Source organism: Urocitellus parryii, chromosome 2 (genome assembly GCF_045843805.1).
Source record: "Urocitellus parryii isolate mUroPar1 chromosome 2, mUroPar1.hap1, whole genome shotgun sequence".
Lineage (NCBI taxonomy): Eukaryota > Metazoa > Chordata > Mammalia > Rodentia > Sciuridae > Urocitellus > Urocitellus parryii.
Window position 1 is genome coordinate 39,554,791 of NC_135532.1, and position 9,538 is coordinate 39,564,328.

The following is a 9,538-nucleotide window of genomic DNA, read 5'->3' on the forward strand; positions in this document are numbered from 1 at the left end:
TCTACTGTCATAAATAACTAAAAAGAACAAATAAAAAACAATTGCTCTGAAGCCTTCCATGTCCAAAGTACAACCAAGAGGTTTTGTAAATAGGCCTGGGCAAGAGAGAGAGAACTTCCTAGGTTCATTTTGCCAATTGAGAACCCAATTTGACTCAGTGTGGTGGTGAGTGCCTATAATCCTAGTGACTTAGGAGGCTGAGGCAGGAGGATCACAAGTTGAAAGCCAGTCTCAGCAACTTAGCAAGACCCTAAGCAACTCAGCAAGACTCTATCTCTAATAAAATACTGGGGATGTGGCTTGATGGTTAAGCTCCCCTGGGTTTAATCCCTGGTACCAAAACAAAACAAAACAAAACAAAAAGAAAAAGAAAGACAACCAAATCTGGAGGTCATTCATTTGCAGGTTCAGGGTCCCTCCTCTGTTAAGAAGCTGACTCCTGTTTCCTGATGGTGAAGGAAGGATATGAGACAAATAAAAAGGCAAATCCCACCCTTGTTGATTGTGGAGAGCAAAGAGGAAGACATGTGGAAGGATCAGTTACCCCTGTGATCTCTGTGAACAAGGAACAGACATAGGATTTTTGTCTTTATCAAATGTTATTGCAAATGCTTTTTAATAAGCACTGAGTACAAGCTATGCAATCAGAATGTCTCACAAGGAAGTTAGTGAGTTCTGTAATGTGTGCAAGTTATCATGGGAAAAGGTAGAATTATTATTTCTGCATTTTGTTTACGTATATTTTTTCATTATGAGAACATACACTTATTGTAAAAAGGAAGACTTCTACTCTCCTCACCTGGAGCGATCACTGTGCTGTAGCGTACTTCCTCTTGCCAGTTCTTTAATAGAGATCCCAAGGAGTCTCTGTAGTTTCTAGGAATCATGGATCTGATTTTTGGAAGAAAAATTTAAGAAAATAAAATAAGAGATAAGAGAGTAACTAATGCATGAAACACTCAGAATCACATAATTTTAGACAGTTTAGAATAAACCGTAGGAGTAGTTTGATATTTTCTGTCATCTTAGTATTATAATGAGGAATGAAGGCACATAATTTCAGAGTCTTCGTAGTCTCCTGCTGCTTTAAGAGAGCCATCAAAATGATGCATTCTACAGAGAATTAATGAATGAGAATGAAAGCACTCCTACCAGGGACAGTAAATAGGATTATAAACACAGGAACACCTTTGGGACATGACGGTATTACGAATCATATTTAAAAAGTACTCAGTAAATGACTTTTTTACTTAAGGGTCTAATGGTCCTTATCTGAACTGAATTTAATTGTTACTGTTTTATTACAATTTATTTTCCATATCTCAGTGACCTACAAATCCCTTAGAGAGTCACAGTTTTGGAGAAATTAAACTGCAGCTTAACACATGTCGACTTTAGTAAGCTATTGAGTTTTGCTTTGCATGAGAAGTTGTTCATAGTAGATGAAGAAATATGGTTTCCACCTGTGGTTCCCAACCTTTTACGAGGAAAGGGCCCCTTTATAATGTTGTTGATTCCTCATATGATAATGTTTTTATATTCGTAGTTGACAGTAAATATGCACATGGATTAGTGGATTCTTTGTAATAATTGCTGCATCCCAGTTCATAGGTTAAACTTTATTTCTTTTTTAATGGAGAAAAGTAAATGGCTTGTAAAGAGAGGCGCTTTCCCTGTAAATGGAAGAATACTGACGGGTTCTCTGCATCTTCCTCTAAGTCTCTCATCTGGCTATTTCCGTATTTTCTTCAGTCCTCTTGTTTTGGGACTCCATCTTTCTTAGGACAATCATGTCAGGTCCAAACAGGAAAGCATGTCCCTGCAGTGTGGCTCTGGCCTCCTTTCTCTGATGTGTGGTGAACACCTACCTTTACCCCATAGGATGATGATATGCAAAAGAGCCTAACGGCTGTCTGTCTTTTGCTCCTATTTTTTTTTTGTTGTTGTTGTTACACATGGGCCAAATGCTGCTGAAATGTCCTCATAAATCGAATCAGAGACTCACCGGTGTTGGCTTTTGAGAGTCATAATTCAACTTCAATGGGATCCCGCAGACATTCCTCCAAAGTGACGGAAGGAATGGAATCACGTTTTGAGAGGATATTACCTTGTTGACACTTCCTTTGTTTTCTTTCAGGGCCCATATCCTGCCGCTTTCTGCCCTGTTTTATCTTGTGATATTACCATTCCTCATTATTATTGGTTCAGAAAAGAGAGAGAGAGATGTTTTGCCAATTCAATTCATTCGGTGATGGCTGCAGAACATTCACCATACAGCTGGAAAAATAGTCTGTGGCTTTCATTCAAAAGATGATCTTTCTTTGGGCAGGAACAAAACCTGCATTTTATAGAGCAGAGAAGTACTTATGTAGTCAGAAAGACAGTCTCCTTTAGCTTTTAAAAAAATATACCAACTGAGAACTGGTTTTGTGATGCAAATTGGGTGCCTGGGACTAAGCCGCTTTGAAGGGCAGTAACGGAAGAGTTACTCTGGTGTAGGAGGCCTGGAGCCTCCAGGATAGTCCATGCAGACGCTGAATTTCTTATTTTTCTTGGTTTTTGAAAATTGCTTCTTTCACATAGACACAGTGTCTTTGTTCATAAAGTTTGGGAATACTGTACTTTAAAATTTAAATCAGTCAGTATGTTACCAGGAGAGCGGTCAGTATGACGGCTAGGTTTGAAGCTGGTTCCACCATTTAGCTGTGTGAACGTGAACAAGTTACTCCAATATGTCTCAGTTTCCCCATGTGTAAAGTGGGAGAAGAAAACAGACTCTACCTCATAATGTTATGAAGTTCAGTGAGATATGGCATAGCCCCTGGCACAATGTAGTAGCTCAAGTGATGCTAGCTATTATTATTACTTTTATCAATAAAATAAATTGCTAATAGACAAAACAGCAGTTGGCATTTTTTAACCATTCTAAGTTTTAACATCTTAAGTTTTTCTCATGCTTTTTTTTGCATGAACCCAGTGGTTGAACAAGTTTGGTTTGCTTTTGGCTTCTCATTGTGGTGAGGAGAGCCTACATCATGGGAATCAAGGGAAATAACCTTTATAGGGTGTTAGCTCTGGTGGGGTGGATTGAGGGAAGGTCTGAGGACGCAGGAATTCACTCCAGATTGGATACTGCTAGAAAGTAGGGCTGTCTAAGATTAGGTATCTCCATGATTCTCACCCACAGTAAGGGGAGGCTAGATAGAGGACACAATTTTGTCCTCATTTGGGACAAGAGATTTTGTGGGTGGAACAGTGACCTTGTTTTTTTTATTTTTTAAACTGTGTTTAGACAAATTATGAAGTGGATTTGCTTGGTCTTATTTTATCCTGGTCTCAGAGCAGCCTTGTGAGGGGCGGGTAACCTGAGAGGGTCCGTTTCTAATGGGAGAATCGCAGGGTCTATTCCCGTGAGCCAGGCCAGCTTCTGAAGTCAGGGGCTATTCCTTTCTCAGTTGGTACAACTAGCATTCTGAAGAATTATTCCAGTTATTTAGGTAAATAATACCTCCTTCTACCCTTAAGAGTTAAATGGAAACTTATCCATGTTTTTAGGAAAAAGTTACTGTTGTTATTGTTATTATTATTATTTGCAATTTATTACTAGGCATTGTTCTATTTTGTTGGGCTTCTGACAATGTGAGACTGCCTGCTATAATTTGGATCTAGAATATTCCTAAAGGCCTATGTGTTAAAAGCTTTGTTCTTGGCTGAGTGCTATTGGCAGGTGGTGGAACCCTTGATAGGTGGGGCCTAGTGGGAGGGGGTAGGCGATTGGGAGCATGTTCTGGAAGGGGACTGAGAACATGGCCTCCTTTGCTTCTAGCCTTGAGGTGAGCGGCTTGCTCCCTGTGCTGCCTGCCGTGATGTTCTGTGTAGCTACAGGCCCCAAAGCAGCAGCCCTACTGACCGTGGACTAAAACCTCTGAAACCATGAGCCCAAATAAACCTTTCCTTTTAAAAGTTGATGTATGTCAGATAGTTGTTAAAACGATGCTAACACAACACCAGAGGATCTTACATTCTGATCATGGAAGATAGACAAAGGAACAAACATGGATAAATGCTTCGAAAAAAATAAACAGTGTTATGTTAAAGAATAACGAAAGAGGGGCTGCTACTAAGAATGAGGACAAATGTCACAGAAGGACTTTTCTGGAATTCAAATTTGCTGCCCCATAGTCTGTGTTTAATTTTTTTTTCTCTTGATTTACATGAGCTGGGTTTCTTCTGGCATGCACACACTTTTCTACAGGGGATACTAGGCTACTGACAGACGTGAAATAGAAAATTTTGTTGTCCTTTAAGAATATTTGAAATACTTAATGATTCTCAAATCTAGTGTGGGAAAGAATAGGGTGAGTCATTTGAAAATTCACATTTATAGCTTGTGGGGCTTGCAACATGCCCATTTATCTCAGAATGGTGGCATGTGAAATAAATCAAACCTGGAAGATATTTTGAAGAGGAAAATACTTTCGAAGTTGCTATCATTATTTGCATTGTAGTACATTAGCAAATCCACTGTTTTCCCTGCCTTCTTGCAAACGAAATAAGTTGAAGCAAACTTTCCCATTTCTGCTTTTTTTTTTCCCTTTGAGTATTTATCAATTCACATGAAATAAAATTTATTTTTTCTCCCCCAGAAAGACATAACTCACTACTTAAAATCTGCTTAACTTCCTTTTGATTTCCTTTGGTCTCATTTTATATCAAATGGCTCTCTCTCTCTCTTTTTTAGCCTACAGATAGAATCATTCCCTGATTCAATCTGTGCCACAACAAAGACAGACAGAAAGAGAAGTGAGTATTTTTGTTTGCATTCTAGTGCAAACCAAAAGAATAACAGCAAATTGTTCAAGGTCTATCAGCAGAGACAGTCAAATGGTTCTTAAACCCAGCATCAAGCATCAATGAGCTATTTCTTAAATTGATCTTCTTTCATATGGATAAAATTGATATTTAGGGGTTGGGATTTTGGCTCAGTGGTAGAGCGCTTGCCTGGCATGTAAGAGGCACTGGGTTCCATTCTCAGCAACACATAAAAAAAAAAAACAAAGGTATTGTGTACATCTACAACTAAAAAATGGATATTTATATCACTTAAAACAATTGCTGCACTCAAGTTTGCAAAAAAAGTTTATGTTGTACAAAACTTATTTTTCTGTGGATGACCAATATCAAATCTGAGATCCATTCTATTAGAAGAATTCTATCTCATGATTATGGCAACAAGAGAACAAAAAAAGTGCCTTTGTGAAACTATATTAATACCTTTAAAGTTGTAGATTTATGGTGACTCATACCTAAAATCTCAGCAACTGAGGAGGCTGAGGCAGGAGGATGAAGAGTTCAAAGCCAGCCTCAGTAACATCGAGGTGCTAAACAACTCAGTGAGACTCTGATTCTCAATAAAATACAAAATAGGACTGGGAATGTGGCTCAGTGATCAAGTGCCCCTGAGTTCAATCTCTGGTACCAAAAGAAAAACAAACAAAAACAAACTTAATCTAATTAAGGAGGTGCAAGATTTCTACAATGAAAACTACAGAACACAAAGAAAGAAACTGAGGAAGACCTCAGAAGATGGAAAGACCCTTCATGTTCTTGGATACGCAGAATTAATATTGTTAAAATGGCCAAACTACGAAAGGCAATATACAGCTTCAATGCAATCCCCATTAAAATAGCAATGACATTATTCACAGAAGTAGAAAAAAAGCAGTCCTAAGATTTATTTAGAAGAGACCCAGAATAGCCAAAGCAATTCTGAACAAAAAAGTGATACAAGATGCATCACAATACTTGATCTCAAGTTATACCACAGAGCTATATTAGCAAAAACAGCATGGTATTGGCATCAAAAAAGACATGAAGACCACTGAAACAGAAGAGAAGACACAAACAAATTCGGGTACTTGCAGGAATCTGATAGTTGATATACTTGACAAAGTTGCCAAAAATATATATGTGTGAGGAAAGATAGCCTTTTAAATAAATGGTGCTCATAAAACTAGATATCCTTATTTATAAGAACGAATTTAGATCCCTGTCTTTCACCCTAAACAAAGTCAAACCAAAATGGATCAAAGACTTAGACATTAGACCAAAAAGCTTACAAGTGCTAGAAGAAAACATAGGATCGATATTCCATCACATAGGGCTTGGCACCAACTTCCTCAACAAGACCCCTAAAGCTCAGGAAATGAAACCAAGAATTAGTAGTTGGGATGTGATCAAATTAAAAATTGTCTGCATAGCAAAGGAAATGATTAAGAGAATGAAAAAGAGCCTAAAGAATGAGAGAAAATCTTTGTGTGCCGTTTCTCTGATAGGGTATTGATATCCAGAATTCATAAAGAACTAAAAAGAAAGTCAATGCCAAAAATCCCATGAATAGCCCAATCAATAAATGGGCAAAAGAAGTAAACAGAAACATCTCAAAGGAAGATACACAAATGGCCAAGAAATATATTGAAAAAATGTTCAACATCTCTAGAAATCAGGGGAAATGCAAATCTAAATTACACTAAGATTTCATTTCATTCCAGTCAGAATGGCAATTATCAAGAGCACAAGTAATAATAAATGCTGGTAAGGATGTGGGAAAAAAGTACACTCGTACATTGTTGGTGGGACTGCAAATTAGCGCAACCACTCTGGAAAGCATGTGGTGATTCCTTCAAAATGTCATATCTACAATAGGACCCAACTATCCCACTCCTTGGTATTTTATCCAAAAGAACTAAAATTAGCATGCTATATTGTTACAGCCACTACAATGTTTGTAGCTGCACAATTTATAATAGCCAAGCTATGGAATCAACCTAGGTGTCCCTCGAGATAAATGGATAAAGAAAATGTGGTATATACACACAATAGACTATTACTCAACCATAAAGAATAATGAAATAGAGGTTTAATTTCATTTTGTTATTTCATTTGAGGATTTCCAGTTTTATCAGCACCATTTGTTGAAGAGGCTAACTTTTCTCCAATGTACATTTTTGGTGCCTTTGTCTAATATAAGATAACTGTAGTTATGTGGGCAGACTCTGTGTCCTCTATTCTGTACCATTGGTTTACCAGTCTATTTTGGTGCCAATACCATGCTGATTTTGTTATTATTGTTCTGTAGTATAGTTTAAGCTTTGGTATAGTAATGCCACCAACTTTACTCTTCTTGCCAAGGATTGCTTTGGCTACTTTGGATCTCTTATTTTTCCAGATGAATTTCATGATTGCTTTTTCTATTTCTATAAGGAATGTCATTGGGATTTTGATTGGGATTGCATTGAATCTATATCGTGCTTTTGGTAGTAGGGTCATTTTTACAATATTAATTTTGCCTATCCAAAGGTAGATCTTTCCATCTTATAAAGTCTTCTTTAATTTCTTTCTTCAGTGTGTTGTAGTTTTCATTGTAAAGGCCTTTTACATCTTTTGTTAAATTTATTCCCATGTACTTTATTTTATTTTATTTTTGAAGCTATTGAAAATGGGGTGGTTTTCCTACTCTCTCTTTCAGTGGATTTGTCACTGATGTACAGAAATGCCTTTGATTTATGGATGTTGATTTTACATCCAGCTACTTTTCTGAATTCATTTATTAGTTCTAGGATATTTCTGATGAAATTATTTGGGTCTTCTGGGTATAGAATCATATTGTCAGCAAATAGTGATAATTTGAATTCTTTTCCTATCCATATGTATCCCTTTAATTTCTTTTGTCTGTCTGATTGCTCTGGCTAGAGTTTCAAGAACTATGTTGAATAAAAATGGTGAAAGAGGGCATCATTGTCTTGTTCCAGTTTTTAGAGGGAATTCTTTCAATTTTTCTTCATTTAGAATTATGTTGGCCTGGGGCTTAGCATAGATAGCCTTTACAACATTGAGGTATGTTCCTGTTTTCCCTAGTTTTTCTAGCGTTTTGAAAATGAAGGGATGCTGTATTTTATCAAATGCTTTCTCTGCATCTGTTGAGATGATCATATGATTTTTATCTTTGAGTCTATTGATGTGATAGATTACATTTATTGACTTCTGTACGTTGAATCAACCTTGCATCCCTGGAATGAACCCTACGTGATCATGTACACTATCTTTTTGATATGTTTTTGTATTCAATTTGCCAGAATTTTATTGAGAATTTTTGCATCTATATTCATTAGAGATATTGAACCAAAATTTTCTTTCTTTGATGTATCTTTGTCTGGTTTTGGAATCAGGGTGATATTGGCCTCATAGAATGTGTTTGAAAGTGTTCTCTCTTTTTCTATTTCATGAAATAATTTGAGAAGTATTGGTGTTAGTTCTTCTTTAAAGGTCTTGTGGATCAAGGACCTAGAAATTAAACCAGAGACCTTGCGCCTAATGGAAGAAAAAGTAGGCCCAAATCTCCATCATGTTGGATTAGGTCCCAACTTTCTTAATAAGACTTATAGCACAAGAATTAAAGCCAAGAATCAATAAATAGGATGAATTCAAACTAAAAAGCTTCTTCTGAGCAAAAGAAATAATCAATGAAGTGAATAGAGAGCCTACAGAATGAGAGAAAATCTTTACCACAAGCACATCAGATGGAGCACTAATCTCTAGGATATATAAAGCACTCAAAAACCTTAACACCAAAACAAACAAACAAACAAACAAACCCAAATAACCCAATCAATAAATGGGCCAAGGAACTGAATAGACACTTCTCAGAAAAGGATATACAATCAATCAACAAACATGAAAAAATGTTCAACATGTCTAGAAATTAGAGACATGTAAATCAAAACTACTCTAAGATTTCATCTCACTCCAGTCAGAATGGCAGCTATCAAGAATACAAACAATAAGCGTTAGCAAGGATGTGGGGAGAAAGTACACTTATACATTGCTAGTGGAACTGCAGCCAATCTGGAAAGCAGTATGCAGATTCTTTGGAAAACTTGGAATGGAACCACCATTTGACCCAGCTATCCCACTCCTTGGTTTATACTCAAAGGACTTAAAAACAGCATACTACAGGGACACAGCCATATAGATGTTTATAGCAGCACAATTCACAATAACTAAATTGTGCAACTAACCCAGATGCCTTTCAGTAGATGAATGGATAGGAACACTTTGGTATATATACACAATGGAACATGATTTAGCATTTAAAGAGAATAAAATCATGGCATTTGCAGGTAAATGGCCGAAAGTTTTCTTTGATATGAGGATGCTGATTCATAATGGCGATGGTGGGGGAGCATGGGAGGAATGGAGGGCAAAGGGGAGGAAGGGGTAGGGAGCGGGTCGGGGAGTAGAAATGATGTTGGAATGAGTTAATCATTACCCTAAGTACATGTATGAAGACACGAATGGTGTGAAAATACTTTGAAAAGTTGTTCTCTACATGTGTAATATGAAATGAATTGCATTCTGCCATCATGTATAACAAATTAGAATAAATAAATAATTAAAAAAGAATAATGAAATAATGGCATTTTCTGGTAAATGGATGGAAATGGAGAAAATCGTGCTGAGTGGAGTAAAACAAACTCAG

At 36.8% G+C, this 9,538-nt stretch overlaps 1 non-coding gene across 1 annotated transcript; it reads right to left on the bottom strand.

Annotated features, from left to right (window-relative positions):
• Positions 1-4,750: 4,750 nt before the first annotated feature.
• LOC113186304 (small nucleolar RNA SNORA31) lies at positions 4,751-4,880 on the bottom strand. The gene has a single exon (XR_003301261.2). It is a non-coding gene; the product is annotated as a small nucleolar RNA SNORA31 (small nucleolar RNA).
• Between the last annotated feature and the right edge of the window lie 4,658 nt (positions 4,881-9,538).